The sequence below is a fragment of the Narcine bancroftii genome, chromosome 5 (genome assembly GCF_036971445.1).
Source record: "Narcine bancroftii isolate sNarBan1 chromosome 5, sNarBan1.hap1, whole genome shotgun sequence".
NCBI lineage: Eukaryota > Metazoa > Chordata > Chondrichthyes > Torpediniformes > Narcinidae > Narcine > Narcine bancroftii.
Genome location: NC_091473.1, coordinates 30,017,633 through 30,045,301, shown reverse-complemented (window position 1 = coordinate 30,045,301; position 27,669 = coordinate 30,017,633). Strand labels below are relative to the sequence as shown.

The 27,669-nt window shown below is 38.7% G+C and overlaps 1 protein-coding gene across 12 annotated transcripts in view; it reads left to right on the top strand.

Moving 5' to 3' along the window:
• Window positions 1–27,669, top strand: part of gpr27 (G protein-coupled receptor 27) — a 200,177-nt gene that overhangs the window by 133,060 nt on the left and 39,448 nt on the right. For 3 of the 12 annotated variants that reach the window (XR_011357420.1, XR_011357423.1, XR_011357415.1), the window contains 2 exons: window positions 20,746–20,778; window positions 26,290–26,373. The exons of 7 other annotated variants lie outside the window; for them this stretch is intronic. The gene's annotated coding sequence lies outside the window, so the exon portion shown is untranslated. The remainder of the gene's footprint in view (window positions 1–20,745; window positions 20,779–26,289; window positions 26,374–27,669) is intronic. 2 more of the 12 variants (XR_011357418.1, XR_011357414.1) reach the window with 1 other exon arrangement.

The following is a 27,669-nucleotide window of genomic DNA, read 5'->3' as shown; positions in this document are numbered from 1 at the left end:
CAAGGCACAAAATAAGTTTGCCAAGATGCTGCCAGAGTTATAAGGAACAATTGGAGAAACATAGATGTTTTCTCTGGAGTACTGGAGGCTGAGGCAACGATGGGGTAGGTAGTCTTTTTTTCAGGGTAGAGCTGTCAAATTCTAGAAGGCATAGATTTCAGGTGAGGGGGGGCAGAGGTTTGGAGTTCAAAGAAGATTTATGGGGTAAGATTTATTATTTATTCAGAGAGTTGGAGGTTTCTGGATTGCACTGCCAGGGGAGGTGGTAGAAGAAGCATATCTGACATCAATGTTTAAAAGGCATTCGGAATGATCAGGAAACAGAGGAATGTGGACCACATGCAGGGAGATGGAATTAATGTAGAATAGCATCATGGTTGATCAAGGCATGGTGAGTCAAAGGGCCTGTTCCTGTGCTACACAGGTGACCCACATGATGGAGGGTGTGCGTTCATAGAAAACCACCTCTATCATGCTTTTCTGTAGCCTGTAGTGCTGTTTCCTAGTGGATCCCTTGTATTAAATTTAGTTGATAATTATCATGTAAAGTACATTAAGCTCTGAAAATAACATTGTAATTGTTCCAGAACTCACACTAATGGGAATAAGGACAAACTTTAGCCAGCAACTCTCCACAAACATCTCATTTCAATTTGTTACATTTTCCTTTACTGTCTCCAACTGGCAGATTTTAAGGTAATTGCTCCTTTGATGATTTTGGTCTCCACTGCTCTCCCTCTCTGCTTGTTTTTCACATTCCTGGTTCTGATGTAAGGTCCTTGACACAAAGTCCTTGTTTCTCTTCCCACTGACACTGCCTTACCTGCTGAGTGCTTCCTGCAATTTATCTGTTAGTTTTAGATTTCCAGATCTGCAGCTTATTGCTCCAAATTGTCAAATCTCTCACATTCAATTGCATATATTTTATGCCATAGGTTAGAATGCATTTGTGAATTCTAAAAACTAACTGCAAGTACTGCTTTTTAAAGTTGTCTGAACCTCTTGGACATTTTCTTTATCTCACTCTAATTACCTTATGTAGCATTTGGCAAAGAAAAGAATAAATTTAAAGCTTAATTTTTGAATTAATTTGTTAAAATTAAAATGAACACAATGTATTTTCAGCTCTTCCCCTTTGGAGCATGTAATTGGTGTCCAAGTTGTTATTTAAATCATGGATGATGCCAGTAACATAATGAACCACTTCAAAACATGCACATTTTATTTTATTCTGCTCTCTGACCCATGTGCGTGTAGCCACTCATTTACGCCCACTACAGTCATAGAATCATACAGCATGGAACAGGCTGTTCGGCCTTACTTATCCAAGTTGGCATTGTGGGATTGTCCCACATGCCTGCATTTGGTCCATATCTCCTAAACCTTTTCTGCCAATATCTACCCACATACATAATCACCTGCTGGTGACTTGCAGTCAAAGGACTCAAACCAGGCTGCAGACTGGCTGGACACTGGATGAAGGGGTACCCAGTAACAAAACAGGGATGTGAGAGGACACTGTGGGTGAGAAGGGCTCCTGAGGGGCCTTGGACGCTGAAGGCTTCCAAATTGTGTCAAATGTTTGGATCCGAACCTTGGGTTGCTGATGATTTGGACTGTGTGACTACAGAGGCGATGGGAATACTGGAGGTGAATCCAAAATCCAAAATCCACATCTGAAGGGCCTGTCTTTTGATTCCTTTTCTCTGTCTGTAAGGGGAGCTGACCAATTTCTGTTGATGGTGAATCTTTGCCTGCCTTATGGCAGACTAAATGCAATTTTGTTTAATATTATATGTTTTATTACATGATAATAAAATAATCCTGAGTCTTGAATCTTATATACATTCCTCTGGCAGCTTGCATCAAACACAACTCTCCACCAGTGTAAAGGTTGTTCCTCAGTTATCTCCTAATCTCTTCCCTCTCACCTTAAACCTATGTGTTCCAGTTCTAGAATCATTTACCCTGGGAAAAAGACTGTGAACATTCAGCTCCTCAAGATTTTATATACCTCTATAATGTCATCCCCAGCCTCCTACACTCCATGGAATAAAGACTTGACCTAATCTGCCTTTCTGGACCATAAGATACTTTGCTTTCTTCTTTGAAAAGAGTGATTTATATGGACTTTTCCAAATTTAATCTCTTTACAGATTTTTGGTGTCTAATTGGTATTCTCCAAATAGCCCTGTGTCATTGATTTAAGGATGGTTTCACTTCGTGACAGTAAAGTACCATGTCTCATTTCCTCTAGTGTTTCAGTAGATCAATTTCTGGAATACAGTCATAACTCCAATATTCCTTTGTATATCTCTTGCAGAAATGTTTTACATCTCTAGTTTTACCACATACATCTCCTCTCACTGCAGCACATCACTTCCAAATGTCAGATTTGCTGTTAACATGAACACACAAACTTGAGCTGTGAAAATGTTTCACTCCAAACCCAAAGTTATAATTTAATTGCAGTTTCAATTTCTTCTCTTTCATCCTCCCCTCAAGATTTGACTTAATTAGACCTATTCATGATGTGATTCTTGTGTTAATAAATAACTTATTGTGCGGTTTGGTAAAACAACAACACCATCTATGAATTTGCTGACAATGCAACAGCAGTGGATTGTATTGAAAAGCGCAATGAGTTAGGATACAGGAGGGAGATCGAAAACATGGTTGAATGATGCACTAACAACAACTTCACACCTAATGTCACTAAAACCAAGGAGCTGATGTGGGCTTCAGGAAAGGAAAACCAGAGGTGCATGATCCAGTGATGATTGGGGGAATCAGAGATGGAGAGGTGAGCAAATTTACATTCTTGAGAGTGACTATCTCGGAGGATATTTCCTAGACCCAACATGCGAATAGCATCGTGAAGAAAGCACGTCAGCACCTCTATTTTCTCTGGAGGGTTGGTATATTGTCGGAAACCCTTGCAAATTTCTATAGATGTATGGTGGAAAATGTGCTGACCAGCTGTATCGTGGTTTGGTATAGGAACACCTGTACCCCTGAGCATAAAGCCCTGTAAAATGTAGTGGACACAGCCCAAGAAATTACAGGCAAAACTCTCCCCATCATCGAGAACATCTACAGAGAATGCTGCCATTGGAGAGCAGCAGTAATTATCAAGGATCCACACCACCCAGCACATGCTCTGTTATCACTGCTACCATCAGGAAAGACTCATACCACCAGATTCAGGAACAGCTGCTACCCCTCCACCATCAGATTCTTCAACAACAAACTTGATCAAGGACTCATTTAAGGACTCTTACTTTTGCACTTCATTGACTTTTTTTCTCTCAGTATTACACATTTCAATTTGTTTACATTTTAAAATTTTTTTAGGTGTACTTAGAGTACTGTTATTTTTTTTCCACTACCAATAAAGTGGTAATTCTGCTTCGCCCGAATCTCAGGGTTGTATGTGTTGTTATGTATGTACTCTGACAATATATATGAACTCAGCAGGAGTGATGCTATTCTGTCATTTAGCTTATCCTTTCCTAAATAATGTCTTTTTATTGAACAAGACCATCTTCTTGCAGACCTCTCCACCATTTAATTTGGCTTTTTTTTCGAACTGCACACATAAAAATTAACAAAACTAAGCTTATTTTCTGTGACTAATTTGTAAGTGATGGGCTGCAGAGTTAAATTTGTAAGTGATGGGCTGCAGAGTATTTTCAGCTTTTATATTTTTATATCAAATTACAAACATCAGCATTGCTTTATTTTTGGAAGAGAAGGTATGAGTCTGGTCTCTGTTTCATAGAATGATTCTGAGCAAATAGAAGGGGAAGAGGCAGGAAATCATTTTAAAGGTAGAAGTTAGTCAGATGCATCACAATTTTAGAAAAGGACAAAGTAAATCAGGCGTAAAAAATCTAATTTGGATTTTGACCCATCTTATTGGGCTAAGTTATATTTTGGAAATAGTTAATTTAAGGTTTGTGATTAGAGGGAAGCATTAAAAAAATAGATGGTGAGTGTTCAACCAAACATGCAGCCAATTGAACAAAAGGCACTTATTTCCTTTACGTCATAGACCAACAGCAATAGATATTCACCAAGACAATGTCATTTTTAAAACAGTATTTCTTATTAACTACTAATAATGTAACACATTAATTAGCAACCCCAACTATGTGTGAATGCGTGAGTGTGTGTGTGTGTGTGTGTGTGTGTGTGTGTGTGTGTGTGTGTGTGATACCAAAACCATTTAAGCTTAGGCACAATTCTGGAAAGTTAATTCAAAGTTCAGTCTTATAAATCCTGTGTTGAAACTCAGACTTTTAAACTGATGTACAGAATAATCACGAAGGAGGTGAGAAAGAAACTGTGATCAGACTGCTGAAAAATCCTTTTCTCATGAATGATTGTCACAACTCCCCTTTTCCTTGCGTAGGGGAAACAAAATGTCCGACTTCCATGATGTTCCCAAAACACAGGCATAAGCCATATGAAATGACCATCAAAGTGGTCACGATCCAAATGCAGGAATTCGTCTGCTTCCTTTACCAAGATATGGGTCAATCAAATTGACCATTACAATGGTCACGGGGATTTCAATAACTCCCTGACAAGGAGAATTAGCAGAATTATCCATTTCATACAAGTTCACTCCACATTTTTGTTTTCAGATGACTGCCTGATCAATAAAGAACCTGTTTCTTTAAGTGTCCCAAACACATGACTTATGATCACACCTTCTCTCTCACCATCTGCTTTTTTCCTAGATAAACTAATCATTATTCTTTTGTTCTTAATTGAAAGCATTAACTTTGTTTATGGTTTGTACTTAACAGTGCTACTTCGTCTGTGTATGTTGTGGAAATTGAATGTTTGCAGCTTGCACCCTCCCTCAAAGTGAATTCACTAAATAAAACAAGAGCTTGTAGTGGCCCATGAACCAAGTCCCGACCTGGCTCACAAAATGGCCAGTGAACACGGCGATCGTGAGGGCCCTGCAGGGACCAATGGTCATCTTTCCAAGTGACCTCCTGCATGGTGGGAAATAGCAGATGATGACAAGAATGCCGGCCAGTCGGAGACTGGCGCTGTGGTGATGTCTCCTATCGTCTGTTGCAGGGAGTCAATATAAACAGCTGGCAGGGCAATAAATCAGTTTTTGACCACACTCCAACTCGAGTGTGTGTGTGTGTGTGTGTGTGTGTGTGTGTGTGTGTGTGTGTGTGTGTGTGTGTGTGTGTGTGTGTGTGTGTGTGTGTGTGTGTGATTCTCACTCCACACTTTGCATAGTGTGCACACTACAAGCTTGTAATAATGTTACCAATATCTTAACAACAGATTATGGCATCATTTTGTCTTCATCTATAGCAGGGGTAGGCAACCTTTTTTAAAAAAAAACTCACATTCCATCTTAAGTATAAGTGCTTTGTGAGGGATTACTTAAGGTGGTATGTAAATGGGAAGGGAAGGTTGAAAACCATTGCTCTAGACTTAAAAGTTACTGAAATATTGGCCCATTTCCTTTGGAGTTATGAAACCATCCACATAACAAATCAGTTAGGTATGATTAAAACAGTGGTTTTCAAAGTTTTTCTTCCCACTTAAATATCACCTTAAGTAATTCCGTACTAAAAACAGAACATTTATGACATAGGGAATACTTAAGGTGAAATGTGAGTTTTAAGTAAAGGTTGATCACCCCTGATTTACAGCATGTGATTTCTTAGAAATTGTTCTCAAGCCATTTTCCATTGTCCAGACTTTAATGTGAAATGTGGGAGTAGATTCTATTGTTGTACTCATGTCTAGTCTAGACTCTTCAATAAACTTGTAGCTATCTCAAATCTGGAGGGTGTTGCTCTTTAGAATGAAATTTAATGAAGAAAATGTGATATTCGATGGTTAGTTGATAGAGTTGAAATCTGCAATTTTAAATCATTTTCCGTTTTGGTGCATTTCCCTTTACATAAGGTAGATTTTGCTTTGTTAAATTCAAAACATTGATTAATGCTGTAAAAGAAATATACACAATCATATAGTGAAACTATTTTCTAAGCAAAACTGTATAATGGGAATTTTAAGAGTATTAAAATGGATGAGTAACTAAATCTCTATATCTATGAAACTTGCTGTTTGAATGATCTTGCAACTATTAAGCTTAATCTTTTTTTGAATATTTTATTTAAATCAACACATAAATGATAATTATGTCAATTAGTATCAAATCACAATGTTAGAGTGTTTACAAATATATGTTGATAATATATAAAAAAGAAAAATAAAGAAAAAAAATGTATACTAAAAATAAACCATTAAAACTAAAAAAGAACCCCTAAAAACCAACTAAAGCCCTCCCCCTAACCTAAACTAATCCCAATAACTAAATTCTAAATATAAAATACATAATAACACAACTATGTATTAATTTGGATTGCTTCAGATGAGGTTCAAGGATCCAATAACTTTTTTTTCCAAAAAATGTTACTCATTTAGGGAAAACTTCACTGGTTTGGAGAATTCAAACCAAAGAAAAAAGTATAATTTTCGTATCATTATTCTAGCATACAGCTCCAAACTTGTAAAAAATACAGGTTATTTACCCCTTAAATTATATGTATTTTTTTTCTAAATGAATACAACTTTGAGTCTTTCTAATGTCAATGGAACATCTAATTTCCATGTAACAGCAATACACTTCCTTGTTATTACCAAAACTAACAACAAATTTCAATTGAAAATCTGACAAAGATAATCTAGGAGTTATATTCTCAAAATTTCCCATCAATAATAATTCAAGTTTTAACAGAAAGACAACACCAGTAATTCATTGTAAAACTTACTAACAGAAATCTAAAAAGGTTTAACCTTTGAACAAGACCAAGTAGAATTAAATTCCAATATTTAAGAAGATAGATGTAAAAAATGGTTGAATTTACCTATTACTTTAATTGGAAGAGTTAATTGTATCAAAATGAATTTCTTTTTGAGAATTCAATATCTATTTCAGACTTTACCTATCTCTATACCTCAATTTTTTTTCAGGATTTAAATAAACAAGTTAGGAAATTTCTTTGGAAAGGGAAAATGGCAAGAAAATCATTAGAAAAATTAACTTAGAAATATGAATTAGAAGGATTACAACTTCCTAATTTCAAGAATTATTGTAAGGCAGCATAATTAAGGTTTCTTTGTTCGTAAAAGCTAAAACATCTTGGGTGGAAATTGAATTAAATAAAATTGTAGAAACTATATCTCAAGAGTTTATTTATAAATGGGAACCAAAATTAATAACAATGGATAAATATGCTCCAACATTGAAGCATTTACTTAATATTTGGAATAAAGTTAAATTAGAAATTGATGGAAATCTTCTATCATTAAAACACCATTAATTAATCTTCTCAATTTTTTCAAAAGGTAATCCTTTTTTGAATATTTGAAATAATATGTTTCATATGATAACTATAGTTTTTTATTGATAAGTGGTTGTTATATTCAGAATATTTACATTTTGATTTACATTGATTAGATCTTAATATGTATGCTTATTTTTTTTTCTTTTTATGGCTCTCCTTAGGAGAGTTGGCTGAAGGGGGGGGGGGTTCATTTTTTTCTCTTTTTCTTTTTTTCTTTTTTTTTCTTTCTTTTTTTCTTTTAGAGATATAAAATATATAGTTCATGCTTAGTTTATTGTTATATATGTTACTTATTATCTGTATTTTGAATGAATAAATAAAGTTTAAAAAAAAGAATATTTGAAATAATAAAAGAATTTCTAAATTGGGAGATTGTTTATGCTAATGACAAATTGATGTCATTTGATCAATTAATAATTAAATATGATACTCCTCATAATACATTATTTTGTTATTTTCAATTAAGATCTTATTTAAGTGAAAAATTAGGATCTGAAATTATTTAAAAAAATCTTACAGATTTAGAACATATTATTGTTGATGGAATGACTAAAAAATTCATTTCAATAGCATATTTTTTGATGGAAGAGGTTTGTTTAATTCAAAGGAAAGATGAGAACAAGATTTAAATATTACAATAGATCAGCAGGTTTGGCAATATTTATGCAAAGAAGTTACATCTAATAATATTAATGTAAAGTATAGATTACTCCATTATAAATTTTTAATATCAATTTTATATTACACCTCAGACATTGAATAGATGGAGATCGAATAAATCAGACCAATGTTTTAGATGTGGAAAATTAAGCTTAATCTTAAATCAAGTGGGGCAGAAGTACATTCGATGAACAACCTAATGTGCTGCAGCATGGAATAATTGGGCATCTGCGTTTATCTTTGAATTCCTCACAGAAGAGCATATCACCCTTGTGGTGTAAACTATTATGAAAAATGTGAGGCAAGTTGATAATTTTTGCACATTTTCAACAAACTCCATTATTTGCAACTGAAGAGGATGGTTCCCATTCATGGAGTGCTAAGGTGTAAATAATAATACTAGAGTTGATAAATAGCTTGATTTTATGCGCACTGATGGTACTGGGATTGAAGCAATCCTTTTACCTCTCTTTTGAATTAAGTTGGAGTAATCTTAGAGCAAAATTAAAGTTGCTATTGAAATACATTATCTCAGTCAATTTGGATTATATTGATTTTTAAAAAAATATTTGTTCATTGGAAATGGGCATTACCAGCAGACACTACCTATAGCCCATTTTTAGTTTCCCCTAAAATGATTGGCCTTTTGGAGTATTTCAGAAGACTGTTCTGAGTTAACTCATTGGTGTCAGTCTGTGGTCACAATCATGTAATGCCTGTTCCTAGCAGAGATTAGTGAACATGAAGACATCTGATAGTTTGTGGTCACTATAATCAACTCTAAGTTTTTATACCTCATGTGTCTTGTTACTTGAACTTCCATATGGGATTGAAACTAATGTATCCTGACCAGCAGTCCAGGGTTCTGGAAACAAGCCCACTGACTTAACTGCATGGGTGATTATCTTGTTGTCATTGGTTACACAATCTCCATTTAGCCTTGAGTCCTCAGTTTCACCATCTCCTCTGCTTGCAAAGTTGAAATCTACTTCCTTCATCCACTCTGAACAAATGTAATGGAGCTAAATCTTAACATTCAGCAATGTTTGAGATGAAGGCAGCCAGCATAATAAAGGACCCTCATAGTTTTGATTACAACGTCTTCTCATTGCAACCTTCGGGCAGAAAGTACAAATGACTGAAGACCAGCACCTCTTGATTCAAGAACAGTTTCCTTCCATCAGCTATCAGGATCTTGGACCTCTCCTCGTTCCACCAATCACGAACTTGTTCTGACAGCATAAATTACTGTCTGCACCATTGCAAACTCACTCCTTTTGCACTAGGATATTTGAATATATTTATCTTTTGTATTTATTGTCTCTTTTTTAAATTTAATTAAGTATTCTGTTGTCATTTTTGTTTACATAGTACCTATTTGGCTTCAGCAAATAAGAATTTTGTGCATACGTACATTGTAGAATATATAACAATAAACTCATTATTGTGCCAGCCTTTTGTAACGTGTCTTCTTATCTCAGCATCTATGTATGTAGCTGGTATCTGCTAATGCTTTGTAAACCATTTGTGTAGGCTGTCAGGTAATTATAGCCTGCTCAAATGGTTTATTGTTCAACATTATTAATTGCATCTTATATTTTTGATATACATTTCTAATCTCCATTATATATGTATATCTGATGAGTCACAGCCTTCATTAAAAATTTGGTCTGGAATATGCCAAATAGTGTTAATAGTAGCAGAAATTGTTATTTTGTGAATAAACACAGGCATTAAAATTAATGGATGTCACCTGTTGAGAAAAAGATGAATCGCTTAATCCATCTTTGAAACAAGAAGGGAAGTAGCGGGCAAGGCCACAGAGTAAAGCCACCTAAGCTATTGGGGATGGGGGGGGGGGGGGGGTGGGAGGATGTGGGTGGGGAGGCACTTGCTATAAACATGGAGTTTAGACTGACATTTTTGGCTTCTTTGGTCTGTATATAATGTGTTAGTGTACTCTAAATGACTCCTTGTCGTCCAGTCACTGATCTTTTGGAGGACCACAGCCATAGTGTCAGAATTGTATTATATGGCTGCCATGTTTAATGGTAAGAATGCAACAATATTTCAAAGTCTTAAGAATATGCTACATAATTGCTAGAATCCAGATGGAAATCTTGAGCAGATGGAGTAGCACAGCAATTCTTCACATCTCTTCCACACCTTTGCTGTTGATTCCTCACCTTCATTCCTTTTCTGTGCAAATTGTTAAGTTCTTGTTTTTTTCTAGCTTGCCATGAAAGTAACGGCATAAGGGCAATCTGGAATACAAATGTATCTTTTTCAATAATCATCGCTCAGTGAGATGAGAATTTACGTTGAAGTGTATTATATGGCTGCCATGTTTAATGGTAAGAATGCAACAATATTTCAAAGTCTTAAGAATATGCTACATAATTGCTAGAATCCAGATGGGAATCTTGAGCAGATGGAGTAGCACAGCAATTCTTCACATCTCTTCCACACCTTTGCTGTTGATTCCTCACCTTCATTCCTTTTCTGTGCAAATTGTTAAGTTCTTGTTTTTTTCTAGCTTGCCATGAAAGTAACGGCATAAGGGCAATCTGGAATACAAACGTATCTTTTTCAATAATCATCGCTCAGTGAGATGAGAATTTACGTTTGTGATAGTACAGATCTATCACCAATGTATATAGTGTATATAGTTACTGTATCTAGACTGTGCTTACAGCGATTGGCTGAGAGCTAAGCCACACCTATTGTTTGGGCCTTAAAGGGTTGTGTCCCTAGCCAGGTCGGATCATTCCGGACTGGTCGGCCACCTGTGAAGAGCTCCGGTCTTTTGCTAATAAAAGCCTTGGTTTGGATCAACAAGTCTTTGGTTCTTTCGACGAGCTCTACAATTTTATTAGCAAAAAGAATTTTTTTTGAAAGGGATGGAGCGTTTAACTCGGCCAGAAAAACTTGATATCGACCCACAGTCAGCTACAGCCTTCAAAGCCTTTAAGTTCTGGCTGCTGAACTTTGAAAACTTCCTGAGATTCATTCAGGTAGAGGAGGATAACCAGCGTCTAACAGCATTGCTGTCTATGGTGTCCTTGAGAGTCTACGAGAACATCCAGGATGAGACCACTTACACCGCAGCCATAAAGGTACTGAAGGAACTGTATGATCAACCGGTGAACAGAGTTCATGCCCGGCTCATGCTTGCGTCGAGGAAGCAACAGCCCGGCGAGTCCAGCAGGGCATATTTACAAGTATTAAAGGCATTGGGCAAGGACTGTAACTGTGTGGACAAAACTGCTGCCGAGATCACTAGCGACCTCGTCCGGGATGCCTATGTGGCCGGGCTCCGATCGAACGAAGTGAGGCTGCGTTTGCTCGAACAAGGGGTAGAAAAACTAGAGGACGTGGCCCGGATTGCAATCACAATGGAGGATGCAGCCTTAAAGTCCACCGAGCTCTCTAGGGACTGGACCCCTCGTTCTGATGTGAGTAGAGTGCCCTTCTACCCTACCCCTGACGGCCTGTCGGCTGCTGCTACCCTGCCCCGTGCGAACCCGAAATGTTATTTCTGCGGGAGGGACAAGCACAGCAGATCCCAGTGCCCAGCAAGAAAAGCCAGGTGCCAGAAGTGCCTTAAAAAGGGCCACTTTGCTGCAGTCTGTAGGTCTAAAATGGCCGCCAGCAAACACAGTGCCTCGTGTGAAGCTCAACCGCCACTATCCCATTCAAACTCTTCTTCCCCAGAGCTCTCGTCCAATGAGAGCGAGGGCTCCCCTGCACGGCAACGCCTGACGTCACGGAGACGCCGAACCCGGAAGGGGCAACCCACCGTCGCAACCATGGTGATGGCCTGCCTCTCGCCCCCGTGCGGAACACTTGACACTACCGCCGCTGCTGCCGCCGCCACAGCCACCCTCACCTTCATTCCTTTTCTGTGCAAATTGTTAAGTTCTTGTTTTTTTCTAGCTTGCCATGAAAGTAACGGCATAAGGGCAATCTGGAATACAAACGTATCTTTTTCAATAATCATCGCTCAGTGAGATGAGAATTTACGTTGAAGTGTATTATATGGCTGCCATGTTTAATGGTAAGAATGCAACAATATTTCAAAGTCTTAAGAATATGCTACATAATTGCTAGAATCCAGATGGGAATCTTGAGCAGATGGAGTAGCACAGCAATTCTTCACATCTCTTCCACACCTTTGCTGTTGATTCCTCACCTTCATTCCTTTTCTGTGCAAATTGTTAAGTTCTTGTTTTTTTCTAGCTTGCCATGAAAGTAACGGCATAAGGGCAATCTGGAATACAAACGTATCTTTTTCAATAATCATCGCTCAGTGAGATGAGAATTTACGTTGAAGTGTGTTAATGCACCTCTTCAAATTGCAGTTTCCTTTGAAATTTTCTAGAAACCAAACGTATCCTCTGTGTAAGAATAGAAAAATGCCAACTCTAAATATCAGGGGAGATCGTCATAAGTTACAATTGTGCCTCTTCAGAAGGAATATCCTTGACCATTTAAACCCCTTTAGTATCACTGTGGAGAATGTTTTTCTGTTACAAATTCCCTGGCCATACACTTTACCTACTTCCCCAGCAGAAAGAATCACACGGCTCACAACCTTGACGTGATACATTTTAAAAAAAAAATTTCATTTAAAGTTAAAAATCACATATCATTAGTTACTACAATTTAATGCAGACATAATGCGATTAGTATATATTTAAAAAAAAAACAACCTCCCCGCTAATACCCTCCTGTCATATTTGTGGCCCGAAATATGAAGTTAATAAAACATTAAACACAAGTTTATCAGGTAAACTTCTTAGTGGCTTTTATTCTCCCGTTTCCTTTGTTCTCTTGCTTGTGTTCTTATCTCTCTCTCATACCACGTGACTTCCGGTACATCTCATACATATTCATTATCATGACATCCCTCCTTTAATCAGAAATAAACTTTACCTTCAATTACCAATATCTCTCGGAAACTTACAAACATCGTAACTAATGGTAATACTATAACTCAACTACATAAAATTTACTTCCTACAGCATTCATACATGCACTTTATGATATAAGATTAAAATACTGTCCCAAAGTTCTTATTAAAACTATGGCACAAAGTCTTCGTATTGTTTGGGCACTTTCCGGTTTCGTTTCGGCCAGCCTGCAATATTGTCGTCGCTTCTCGGTTGTTCACTCTCGGCGTCGGACATACTGCTCGCCACGGCTTCGGGTGTTTCTGGCGCTCTAGTCACTTCATCAGGAGTGCTGGTAACTGCCTCTGGAACATCATCAGGTCTCTCAGTTTCAGCATCTCGTATTGGCCTTTCAACCTCTTCGCTCGATGTATCTCTGGACTGGTACCTTTTTACACTTGATACATTTCTCTTATACAGGACTCCAGTCGGAGACTTGACTGTCATCATACTGCCACTTCTGGATACGACAGTATAGGGTTGATGGTAATAAGGTGTGTCTAGCTTACCACCAGTTTCATGCCTCACTAGAACATTATCTTCTGGCATGATGTCTGAGTACTTGGCTCCACGTTTCGAATCTGTGTACAGCTTTGCTGCACCTTTCTTTTCAGCATCGTGGTCCCTCATCTCCTGTTCGTCTCGGATTTCCTTTATTTCTGGCATTTTTGTGCAGATTTTTCTCCCAAAAAATGCTTCTGCAGGACTTTTTCCAGTGGTTGCACGAGGCGTTGCTCAATAGACAGCCACATAAGATAGCAATGCTTCTCGCCAATTTTGTCCTTCTGCGTGTGCAATCCTCAATCGTTTTTCAATGGACTGATTTTGTCTCTCTACTTCTCCGTTGGCTTGCGGCCATTTCGGAGTTACTTTATGATGGTGGATACCTGTGGTCCTCATGTATTCCGCAAATGTCTCTGAAATGAATTGTGGACCATTGTCAGAGTATAATGTAACAGGTAATCCATATCTTGCGAACTGGCACTTGTTTCCATTCACGGTAAGGCCTGCCTCCTGTAGTTTAGATAGTACACGCCTCAACCGTTTGTCATGCTCTTCCTTCGTTGATGCATGGACTATGATGTCGTCAGAAATGTTGGCAACTCCAGGAATGCCTTGAATCACTCGATGGATTTCATACTGGTAGATCTCCGAAGCTGCATTAATTCCAAATTATAGTCTCTTGTAACGATACAATCCACAGTGAGTCACAAATGTAGTTACATCTCGGGAACCTGGATCCAGCTCTAATTGATGATAGCCCCATTTCAGATCAATTTTTGAGAATACCTTGCTGGTAGTTAGTTCTTGAAGTATTTCTTCCACTGTTGGTATAGGGTGTCGTTCTCTAATTATAGCTTCATTGGCCATTCTCATGTCAACACATAGTCTTATGTCACCCTTTGGTTTGGGCACAATCACTACGGGACTGACCCATTGTGTCGAATGTTCCACCGGTTCAATAATGTCTTGTTCGATCAATTCTTTAATTTTGGCTTCGACTTTCCCACGAAGTCCAAACAGAGTTCGGCACATTGGTTGTGCCTTGGGTTTGACCGTTTCATCTACCGCTAGCTTCAATTGTCGACCTTTCAGCTTTCCTACTCCTTGGAAGACTGCGGGGAATTCTTGCTTCATATCCTCGTATGACTGAATTGAATTGACACAAGCTCCAATATGAAGTATTGCCAGGTCTTGCGCTGTGCTACTCAGCAATGGTTCTCCCCTCTCTTCTATGACCATAAACTCTGCTTCGGTGTACTTATCTTCAGCTTCAACAGTTGCAGTAAAACATCCAATGGTCTGCAATGGCTTGGTTGCTGTGTATGGATACAGTTTCTTGGAACACTTCTTTGAGGTACAGATGATCTTTTTCCTTTTCAACTTCTCCCATAAATGTCGATCAATCATATTACTGTCACTTCCTGAGTCTCCAATGACCTGCACTGTCACTCCACCAATGATCACTGGGACCTTCTCATGATGAACTTCATTCAACGTAAATTGGTAACAACTCTGTTCCTCCTGGGTATCATCATCGTCACCGTCTATCTGGCGAATGGTATCTTTCTTTCCAGGATACTTTCCTTTCCCCCAGGCTTTGCCTTTGGAAGTTGTACTCTTCCTCTTCGGGTCTGCATTGGACTTGCTTTTGCACTTCTTTGCAAAGTGGTCCTTACCTCCACACTTTCTGCAAACTTTGCCTTTGGCCGGGCGATATGGGTCTTTTCCAAAGTGACCTCGGTTTCCACATCTATAACACTCCATGTCCTGTGTCGACGTATATCTTGGCTGATTATGGCGATGTGAGAGCCTCTTAATTTGCTGGCTTGAGTTGTCTTTCAGGGTAATGGTATGAAATTGCCCTTCAACAGCCTCTAATGCAGCAGCAATGGTTAAAGCATCGGTGAGTTCCAACTCACTCCCTCTTTCCAGTAGACGTCTTCTGAGTTTATCTGATCTACAGTGCTCTATGACTTGATCCAATAATTGGTTGTCCAAATCAGCTGGCATGTAATTGCATCCAACAGCTAGCTGGCGTAGTCTCGTCACGTACTGAGCAATTGTCTGGCCATCTTCTTGTCTCGTTCTCCGAAACAAATGGCGTTAAAATGTAGCATTCGGTGTCACTACATAGTGTGCATTTAATGCATCTACCGCTTTCCAGTACTCATTCTTTCTTCCAGTATTCAAAAGTGTCTTAAATGTTTCCCGAACTGAGGGTCCTGCAGAGAAAAGAAGTAACGCCCTCCTTTGCACTTTTTGTTCAACTGTACCAGTATCTAGAAATAGGCCACGACTGTCGGCATAGGATTCAAATTCTTCCAGCCATGCTTTCCACTTCACACTTACAGTTCTTGCATCACCCGTTGGGTCAAAATGAGCAATTCCACTATGTGTTAGAAAGTCACTGTCTGCACCAGCCATGAGGAAATATTCCAGGCCCAAAAGTACTGAGTCACAGAGAAAATTCTTATCACCTTGAAGTTGTCTGTAATCCTCTGTAATCTTGTTTAGTCTTTAATTTTCTTCAAGCTTCTTTCATCCTCCTCGCCAATGTCACATTTGTGGCCCGAAATGTGAAGTTAATAAAACATTAAACACAGGTTTATCAGGTAAACTTCTTAGTGGCTTTTATTCTCCCGTTTCCTTTGCTCTCTTGCTTGTGTTCTTATCTCTCTCTCATACCAAGTGACTTATGGTACATCTCATACATATTCATTATCATGACACCTCCCTCCTCCTTTACCCACCTACAAAGAAAGAAAAAGGAGATCATCATCTACTACAATCACATTTAAACTTTTTGGCTGCAGGAGTGGTGGCACCTATCAGAGTGGACCGAGAGATCAAATTCTAACACCAATAGTTTTCTTGTGTGAAGAAAAATTACGTGTCTCTTAAATTATATGTAATCTTTTCCAAAGGAATACGGGCTTTCATTTCATTATGTCATCTTTTCATACCTAAAACCGAGTCAGATTTCTATGTAATAGTTAAACACTTTTTAGAAACAGCCAAAGACAAATGCAAAAATTCAATTTGGTACATTGTCAATCTCAATCTTAAAGCAATTGACTTAATATCTCCTAATAAAAACAACACTGGACCAAAAGGTAAATTTACTTTTAATATCTGTTCCAAAACAATTTAATTTGCAACCAAAAACTTTTAATCTTAGGACAGATCCATGTCGAATGAAAAAAAAAGTACCTACTTCTAAATCATAAATCTGAAGAACGAAGTTGAAAATTTTTCAATTTATCTGGAGTCAAATGCAATTGATGTAAAAAATTACATTGCACTCATCTATAATGTATATTTTTTACCTTAGTCATACTATCTTTACACAACTTTCTCCAAACATTTTCATCAATTGCATTATAAAATTAATTGGGACAAAAGCAAAGTTATGCCATTGGTAGAAGGGAATTATGATCAATGTAAAGAGGTTGCTCAATTTAGGTGGACTAATAATCTGAGTAAATATCTAAGTATTAGAATTGATAAAAATTTAGAAAATTTATACAAGTTAAACTATGTTCCATTTCTTGAGAAAATTAAAAAAGATTTTAAAAGATGGAATGACTTACTATTACTTTTGATGGGAAGAGTGAATTGTATCAAAATGAATATTTTTCAGTCTATTCCTTGTTTCCTCCCACAATTTTTTTAAGGATTTAAATTTAGTTATACGAAAATTTTTCTGGAAAGATGAATAGGGTATCTTTGACATGGAAATTTGAATTGGGAGGTTTCCAACTTCCCCACTTTCAGAATTACTATAAAGTGGCACAACTGAAATTTAATGCAATGTTTGATGCAACAAAATCTCCTGTTTTGGCTAAAATAGACTTAATGTGATACTTAATCCAGAGATGAACTTTAGACTTCATATCCATACTGTGCTAATTATACCTAATTTGACATCATCATACCTCAACACATTGCTGCTTAGCTTTGATAATTTGACATCACTCACTCGATTTGGCAATTATGATGGAAACAAAGAAACTGAGTGTGATAGTACAGATTCTATCACCAATGTCTATATGTACATATGTACAGATGGTAGTGTAGATTAGCATATACAGAGCCGTTGTCATACCCACACTCCTGTTCGGCTCTGAATCATGGGTCCTCTACTGGCATCACCTGCAGCTCATAGAACGCTTCCACCAGCGTTGTCTCCGCTCCATCCTCAACATTCATTGGAGCGACTTCATCACCAACATCGAAGTACTCGAGATGGCAGAGGCCGACAACATCGAATCCACGCTGCTGAAGATCCAAATGCGCTGGGTAGGTCACGTCTCCAGAATGGAGGACCATCGCATTCCCAAGATCATGTTATATGGCGAGCTCTCCACTGGCCACCGAGACCGAGGTGCACCAAAGAAGAGGTACAAGGACTGCCTAAAGAAATCTCTTGCTGCCTACCACATTGATCACCGCCAGTGGGCTGATATCGCCTCAAACCGTGCATCTTGGCGCCTCACAGTTCGGCGGGCAGCAACCTCCTTTGAAAAAGACCTCAGAGCCCACCTCACTGACAAAGACAAAGGAGAAAAAACCAAACACCCAACCCCAACCAACCAATTTTCCCTTGCAACCGCTGCAACCGTGTCTGCCTGTCCCGCATCGGACTTGTCAGCCACAAACAAGCCTGCAGCTGACGTGGACATTACCCCTCCATAAATCTTTGTCTGCGAAGCCAATCCAAAGTCAATGTAGGATGACTGTGATTGGCTGAGAATGTAGCCACACCTACTGGCAGGTCTTAAAGGGTTTCTCCTAGCCAGACCAGGTCATTCTGGACTGGTCAACCTACTTGTGATATACTCCAGTCTTTTAGTTAATAAAAGCCTTGGTTTGGATCAACAAGTCTTTGATTCTTTCGACGCGCATTACATTGAGATACTAACCAATCATCTTGTGACTGAATGACAGAAATATGGGATTATTTTCATTAGAAGGACCATATCAGTTCAAATAGATAGCTCATCACTAGCTCTGAAGGTCAGTGGGGATGATTCATAAGTACTAACCTTGACAGAAACCTTAACCTTAACCTTATCTGAAGACTGAAGAAATAATATGAGAAAAAGAGGATACATAGGTCTTTGTGACTCTTTCCAAGTCCAATTAAATTATTGAATATTTGCCTGCCCACAACTTCAATCACATTTTCATAAATTTCTGTCTGGCTCATCAGCTATGAATTAACCTCCAACAGCTCATGTTGTCTCTCTGTGAAGCCAAACCAACTCCAGGCTCTCGGTTACTTTTTCCTTAATTATCACCTCTTAATCATTTTCCAATAATAACTAGGCCATAATCCTTGATAAAGGGCTCAGACCCAAAACATTGGTTATATATTTTACCTCCTGCGAGACCTGCTGAGATCCTACAGCGTTTTTGTGTTTTTACTACAATCACAGTGTTTGCAGACTTTTCTGTTTTACATACTTCTCCAGGGTTGTGCTTATATTTAAAAGTGCTGATTTTCTTCTTTTAAATATCATTCAAACCTGGGAGCTTATTGATATTTCAATGTCGTTATTTTCTTTATCATTATTATATTGCTTGTGTTGATTTTTCCCAAATTTCTGAACCTGAATCACTAAGATTCTGAGATGCTCTTCAACTTGTCCAGTCAAAAACAACTGAAAATATTGCTCCTTCTGAAGAGCTGTAAGGTGTTACAAGGTCAAGACTACAGCAAAATTCCTAAAATCCAGATGGCTCAGGGATTGAGTCTGTCCAGATTTTCAGATCTTCCAGATTCTCGGACAATACATCTATGCAATGCACACACACAAACGTCAAGAGTTGTCGAGAAGCCCGGATTCTTTGATGGTCAGGATTTCTGGTGAGAGTTTCTGAGAGGTCCAGATTTTCGGGTGGTCTGGATTTCTAGCATCTAGATTTTTGGGCTTTTACTGTACAATATGAATCAGTGTGAGTCAGACTGAAATAGTTTGCAGCCTCCACTTATGCTATCACAGCAGTTATCACCTGAATCTACTGGTGGTGAATGAAATGATTGTTACTGAGTGCTTGTAACCATATATATATTACGTCCAAGCTGGGAATCTTAGGGCCCAGCTTCACATAATCTCCTGCTCAGAGGTGGATGTCTTCCAGCTTTTCTTTTATCTCCTGATTTTGGTCTTGGAGTCCTGACCAGATGCTCAACTGTTACACCAATAGTGGTTCCCAAATGAGTTGATCAAACCCACTGTTGAGCATTGGTTTCCTTTACTTTGTGCCAGGCTGTACGTTGCAAGTGCCTAATGTCTCCTCACTCATCCCTTACACAATCAGGCTTGGAGATGATGTCATTTGGTCATTATCAGCCCCCACCTGCTCCTCCCCCTTCCATTCTTCCATCATGTGCCTTGATGTGATACTTCAGGGAATCAGGGCACCTCAAGCCTTAGACCAAATAAACCACTCCTCCAGGCTCATTTTATGTGTGCTATGAATGACAGAGCAGTTAGAGTGCAAGCAGATCATTATGTCACCATATACCTAGTCCCTGAGAGATTAAAAGAGAGTAGGTTTGGGACATTGATGTTCTACCTCCAGAGGGACATGAATTATTTCCCACCATGATCCCTCAAGCAGCCAATGATCCACAGTGAAGACCGCTCTGTCCATTGGCCAAGGGCAGCAGCCCAAAACCTTGGGTCTGAATATCTCACAGGTCATTAAGGACATCTGAGTTGTCACAGAGAAAGTGAACTGCTTTACAGCAGCCAGAGTGCAGCCACAAAGGGACATTGTAATTTTGTATGAGGACATCAAAATCCTACCTTTGATGTTACTAACTGGAATGTATGTGTAGCTTTCAAAACAAATGATATATGGTTCCACTAAAAAGTTATTGATTTGATTTCACAATGTTATAAATAATTCTCAAGATAAATGCATTGTCAAATGCATTCTTGGTTAGGGCACATAACGTACTTCAGTGACCAGGAGTAAGCCAAACTGGCAGCTGGCATTCCTTTGTACCTTGTGATTTATTCATGGAAAACTTATCATGTCACCGAGCTTGAGCAAAACCTTGGTTGTTGTTAGAGAGTGAGTGATGGTTTGTCATTAAAATTCATCATGTAACTGCATAAAAGCATGTGGTTGTGAAATTATTTGACTCATGTCATATATGCTTTACAATTTTGGCAATAATTATGCTTCACCTCCAATGTAGTGAACAACTTCTTTCCTCTTAGGTCTGCTCCTTCAAAAGGGAATCTGATGAGAAGGTAAGGAAAATGAGCAAGGTCACTTGGAAAAGTAAAACATCTGCTCTCTTCCATGGTCCATAAGTTCCTCCTTGTGTGAAATGAAGCAGCAGGAATAGTTGAGAGACTCAAAAATGATGGGTTTTTTTATGAAAAAGTGTGATGCTGTAATGATCAGATCAACTATTCTGTGCTGAATGAACCATCATGCTTCTACCACAATGAGTCTGTCAGGTCTTCCCTTCTGCAACCTTGATATAGTCATTGGTCCAGTGGCTTAAAATGAACTTCACTTGTGGTTTTATTGTGATTTCTTATTGCTGAGTGAATGTAAATAACATTAGCTTGAGATGCTAGCCCCTGAAAGCACTTCACATCTGTTGCATTGCCCTCTGCTTCATTGAATACACCAATGGCTTGCCACCTTTCATATTATACAGTTGTCCAAATCATTCAGCGTCTTGACCGATGCAGCGAATGTGGTGGTACACCACCGGTCTACTGCAGGGGGCAACTTCTGTACCTGCAGGAGTGAAAGGGGCCAGGACAACACCTGGCTGGCTGTCAATCAGTCGGCCTGAATGGACCAAGCCCCACCCGGTCGGGTGTCAATCACCCTCCGGGATATAAGCCTGTGCCGGCCTCCCAAGGGCTCTGGCTCTGTGGAAGTCTTTGTGGATTAAAGCCTGTTGTACAGTCTTTATCTTTGTATGTGCCTGATTCTGGCTAACAGTGCACCACAGCGAGAGCTGCTGTATAGGAAGTGTATTTTTTCCCAAGTTCTTTAAGACAATTGCCAATAATTGGGGAGTAAAGGTGTTGCGGAGAAAAGTGTTTTATAATGAAGTAACCCAGCTGAGGCACCAGGGAGTCGCTTCAGAAGGAGTTTTTATTTACAAGACATCTTGGAGAACAGTCCCACCAAAATACTGGGGCTGCTCTGCCTGAGCACAGACCAGCGGTTTAATTTATACGAAGGTACAAACAATAGACACATAACACACTGAAGCTCTGACAGCATCCACCATATAAGGGAGAAAGCAATTGCCATTGGTTGATTTAAAAAGAAACAATTCAAAGTCTGTGGTGGAATGCAGAGGGTCTACTGTCTTATTCAGCAGCACACAGCTTAACGTACTGAGGGTCCTTGCAATGATTAATAGACTTAAAAGTGGCAGCGCACAGCTTACTTTTAATTCTTTGTCACCCACTAAAATTTTCTTTACTAATTTTTTCTTCCACAAAAGGAATGTTGTAACAACATTGGTTCTTGATCTGTTATAATCAATGCAGGTGGTCCTCCAGAGCAGGATGTGGTGGGATTTCATGACTCAATATGGCTCTCCCAGATACTTACACTGGACAATATTATTTTTCAAAATGTTTACTTCCTGAAAAAATTGGGGATTATGATAGACAACTTCATGCTGAACTCAATAAGATAATTTTATATTTGCTGTTTCCTGTAATAAGTTGGAGAAATATTAAATTAACTTTAATTGAATTTAGTATGTTTAATCCCATAATGATACTGGCACATTGCATTAATTCAACTGACCCAAAAGTGTTTTGCTGGTGATTTTCAGTTGTACTTAGTGTCTGATGCCTCTCATGCCAGTGTTCAACAATAGTAGGTCCAGTTGCCCTGATACCACTTTTCCATGGTCACAATGTCCTGGTGAAATCTTTCACCATGTTTGTCTTTAATTGCACCAAGATCAGAAGGTAAAAATTCCAAGTGCAAATGCAGAAAACAAATTTTCGATGACATATTGCACTTCATGGTTTTGTATGTTTGAAGTAGACTTGAAATATGACAGGAAATCACAAAATAGGTTATATCTAAAAATCGGTATGTGATAGGAAAATTTCAAGGTGATTTTTGTAATCAGCTGCCCGAAATCCACAAAATACTCCAAAAGGTGTTCAAAAAGCAAAATCATTGTTGTCCAGTGTTATTAATATGTTGTTTGGGTGAAATCTGTGTTGAGAGCATCACAAGATTTGCACTGAAGAGTATTAATTAGCAGACCTTTCCCAAAATATGGGGGATGAGGCTACTTCTATGGTGCTTGGACTTTCCCTTGGTAATTTTCACAAGCTCCAGGTGTTTCTACTGCTCTTCCTCCAACATTGGTTCCCCTTTGGTTGGAAAGTTTGTGTGCACCCAATAATGAAGTATACTATGGGGCTCCCCTACACTGATTAAATCAACAAATTCACATTTTGAGGAGACCAGTGCAATTTTAAATAGTGAGCAAAGCAAAAACATACTGTGATGTGTTCATGAACACTTCACAATGTGTTTTTTATGACAATCAGGTGGTTCCATGAGCGCTATTACTTTTAATGCTAGATAATTATATAATTACTTGAATTTCAATTTTAATTTTAATTCTACATGAAATAGATAGTCAATTGTCTGGATTAATGGCTGAGGTATCTGGGTATTATTTCAGGAACTTAACCACTTGCTATGTTATCCCAAAATCTATTCAATTGTTTTTAAATGTCAAAAGGCCACTCGGGCTCTCGGGGAGGTGGGCACAAGATAGCAATTGGCATGTGACCACCTTTCCTGGAAGTGCTCAAGACTTTAAACTTGATTGGACCTGAAGTGTCTAAAAAAAAAATGACATGCATCTGGGAGAGAAGTGCAGGCTCTTCGCAAGGCTGATAGGTTACATTTTAAAAAAAACCTTGCAATATCAGCACTTTAAATAATCATAAAAGATTAGATCAAACTGAATTAATTAAAATTATAAACTATCTTGTTACTTATGTGACAATCACACTTCTGTCCTACTTGTCTTTGGTTAGTGGGCAAATTTCCCATTGTAACAATTGGGAAATGTTAGCAAGTTCATGTCCTCCTTTGAGTTTTAGTGCGGAGTCCAACATTGGAGTATAGCTGATCATTTGCACAAAGAGCTCATCCAATGCTTTGAATCTCTGTGTTAATGCTGTAATTGTAAAAGTCCTGATACTAACAGATCTGAAATATCATTGCCAATGGATTCACCCCTGTATTTAAAAGTTACGATCTGACAATTTCTGCCACAGAGTCTGTAAATAATCAAGGATAGGTTAATGAAAGTTAACACGGGGCCTGATTTTGCAGCCACACACAAAAACATCATGACGATGAAACTATTTCAATGAAACAGTAAAACAAAAATAACACATCCACTTTTCAAATTACGATGATTGAAAGGACAAGCATTCTAAATGGATGGAGTCAAAATTTAATTTTCAATCAAGTGCCAAAAATAACAAAATTAATCCAATTTGGTAACATAATACTTTCTTGACAAAGAGACTTCATGACATTACAGAGGTTTGATTGTTTTAAAAACATAGAGTCAGAGAGTTGTTCAACATAGAAACAGACCTTTTGGCCTACTGACATTTTAATGCTGACTTTTTAAGCTCCCATTTACATCATTTCCCATATTCCATTCTCCCCATGTTTCCAACCAACTTCCCATGGATTACTCCACTCATCCTTGTGCTTGGGACAATTTTCAGTCATGTACTTGATGGCATACAAGGACCATGGACAGATAAGACCACCCCCATTTTGAGCAGGGAAGATTTTTTTTGGTGTTCTTATGGGTAAGTGTTTGATGTTATTGAAATATGTAGCTACAGTATAGCAGAAATAAAACATGGACAAAACATGCAACTAGGACAACAGGAAAAATCCTTTTAATAATAATACTGCTCTCGTTTACAAGAGAAAACAAAAGCAGCTTAGCTATAGCAGAAAACAGTTTATTAAAACAAACTTCCACTGTCGGTCCCTGCGCTGGTCCCGCTGCCTCACTCTCTCCTGGGGATCGGGGCGGTTGGATCAGTGTGGGGACTGGTGACGGGCTGTCGTGAGGGGGGAGCAAGGTAGTGGGATTAGTGTGGGGGCTGGTGGTGGACTGACAGGAGGGTATGGGGAAGTGTGGGAGCTAGTAGTGAGCTGTTGGGAGGGAGTGGGGTGGAGGGATCGGTGTGGAGGCGGGCTGTCGGTGGGGAGCAGGGTGGTGGGATCAGTGTGGGGACTGACATAGGGCAGCTGGGAGAATCTGCCAACATCCCCCACACTGATCCCCCCACCCCGCTTCTCCCTGACAGCCTGCCACCAGCTCCCAATGATAGATGGCAGTGAAGCTAGTGACCCATACAGCAACGATGGTCATGGTCACCATTACTCACCATTATCACCCTAATTTCAACTTCACTTATCAGATCTGGGAGATATTTTTGAGCTATTCTTTTGGGAAACAAATTGGATCTTATATGCCATCAAGTACGGTAATTAACCTACCAACCTACTCTGTTTTGGGACAAACTGGCATATCAGAGGAAAACATAGATGGTTGCAACCTGAGCATGCAAGCTATACAGACATCATCCAAGATCAGGATTAAATCTAATGGCTGGAGTTGCGAACCAGCAGCTCTTTTAACTGTCCCCTGTAACATGATATAGTAAACCTCTAGGCTGCTCTAGTACAATGTAATTTGAAGGTACAATATTAATAATAAATGGAACATTAATCCAAAAACATTTAACATATCTATGAGTCAACAGATGGTTTCCACAGCTGTGTGAGAATATCTTCAATATCTTACTGTGAAACCATTATATTATCATTATTAGTCATTAATCAACCAGTCAGGTTTTGTGATAAAGAGGTTTGTTTAGCAAAAGCAAAACTTACATCCTCTTTGCAGGCATTTTCAAATTGATAAATAAAAAGTGACAGTATAAATTGGGGTTTTGACTCATTTGCTCCATCGCGCAAGTGAGAAATGAGCATGGATAAAATTGAAGTTTTGGATATTTTTAACTGATGATTACTGCATTTATCAGAAAACAACAGGTATGGAAGTTCCTTGTGTATCTCAAAAATATGGTTTCAACGTAAAAAGCAAATGAAAGTAGTAACAGCAGACCAGAAAACATGCATTAGAATGTTAAAAAATTGCATGATTGGAGTGTACGTTTTTAGTGAGTAAAATGGAATCCGAAATGAAATGGTGTAAGAATTAATTATCGGGCGATGTACCAAAGACAAGTTCATTGTCAAAAACTAGAAAGCATTAATCTGAGCTCCAAATAAATAAATAGATAATATTGGTGAATTAACTTTGCATTCAGATGGCCTGTACAAGGTTTTAGGCATAAAACTTTAAGATAAATTTCCAATACAATATGTCTATTAGGAAATACCCAGAATTGTTACCTACTTTAGATAAATAAAAGATAAGTAGCTAGAGTGAAACTCTGAAACAGGCAGTAATCATTTTGCACATGAAAATAATACCTGCTGTGTAAAATATTAATAATATACTCACTATGTACAACGGGGTTGCTGCAATGGAATTTGAACCTTGCATGGACCATTATGAAAGAAATGGCATCTTTCAGCAGAACCAACATCAAGAATAAAATCTGTAATAGTATTAAAAATAATTGTTATTGATTAATCTTGAGAACTTCATGAATTAGCTGTCAGACATCTGATTGTGACTGCAGGAAAAGCAAGGGCACACTATAATCCATGCGATGTTTCTACCTGTTGAGAAGACAGCTTAATTCTCAACGATAACAGTTCAAGAGGTAAGTTTTAAATGGTGTTAATGATTTTTAAAATATTTTCCAGATCAATATGTATTGTTATCCCAGTTGACCACACCAATAAACTGTACTTACTACACAACTCCATCCTTGTATCACTCAGCCAAATGTTGTCATCCAGAAAACACAGCATAGTGCTAGGATTTGGATGTGCTGCGAGAGGTCTAGCACCAAAATCTCTTCCTATTAAATGAAGTTAAGAATTTCATGGATTGTCTAGATCACTGATGGGTGTCATAAATTAAGTTCTCTCATTAATATTCTATTGATGCTTAAATTTCTTGGGGTGCTTTTATAAGTACTTTTTTTTTAGTGAATGAGGGGAAGTTTGTCAGTCCTCAAAGTTGGAAAGTCACCTGGTCTCCATTAAATAAGACCATCAGAGATAGGAGCAGAATTAGGCCATACAGCCCATCAAGTCTGCTCCTCCATTTGAATCATGGTTGATGTATTCTTCCTTTCAACCCCATTTTCCTGTCTTCTCCCTGTAACCTTTGATGCTGTCACTAATCATGAACCAATCAACCTTTATATTTACCCAACAATATACCCCCCACACCCCACTAGCCTTCTGTAGCACCGAATTCCACAGATTCATTATTCTCTGGCTGAAGAAAATCACAAAAATCATAGCAGCCTTCTGTCGGAGCTGCTGTAATGGGAGTGCTGTTGCAGATCTGGGAGAGCCGTAGGATCCTACCGGTCCTAATACCAACATACCAGCAGCATGTTAAAGGAGCGGATTTTTAAAAAAAATCCTTCTATCAGGAGTCTGTGCCCAAGATGACAGTGCCTGTGCTGGGCAGCATACTACAAGGGGTTGCAGACTCCAAGGGAGCAGCAGACTGATGCAGGACACCAGAAATGCAGAGGCCCCCACCCACCCCCATTGAGAAATAGTATAGGAGACAACCCTCCAAGATGGCAACAATGGAAGTGGACCAGGGAGGGGCTCAACACCTGATTGTCCCACGTACAGGCTGCAGGCTGTTGGCAACTTGTGGTCGAAGGACTCACACAGGCTGCTGAGACTGGCTCATGGGAACCAGGTATTGGAACTGGGATTCTAGATGGTGCTAAGGGCAAGAAGGGCTCTCGAACGGGTTTGGGTACTGAAGGCTTCCTCAGGCTTGCGTCTGGAGCTCAGTTTGCTGATGGTTTGAATTAGAGTATGTGCATTTGCAGAGTCTGTGGAAATGCTGGAGATGAATCCATGGACACTCAGTGTTTCTGAAGGGACTCATTTTGCTTCTCCTTCTATTATTAGAGGAGCCAGGC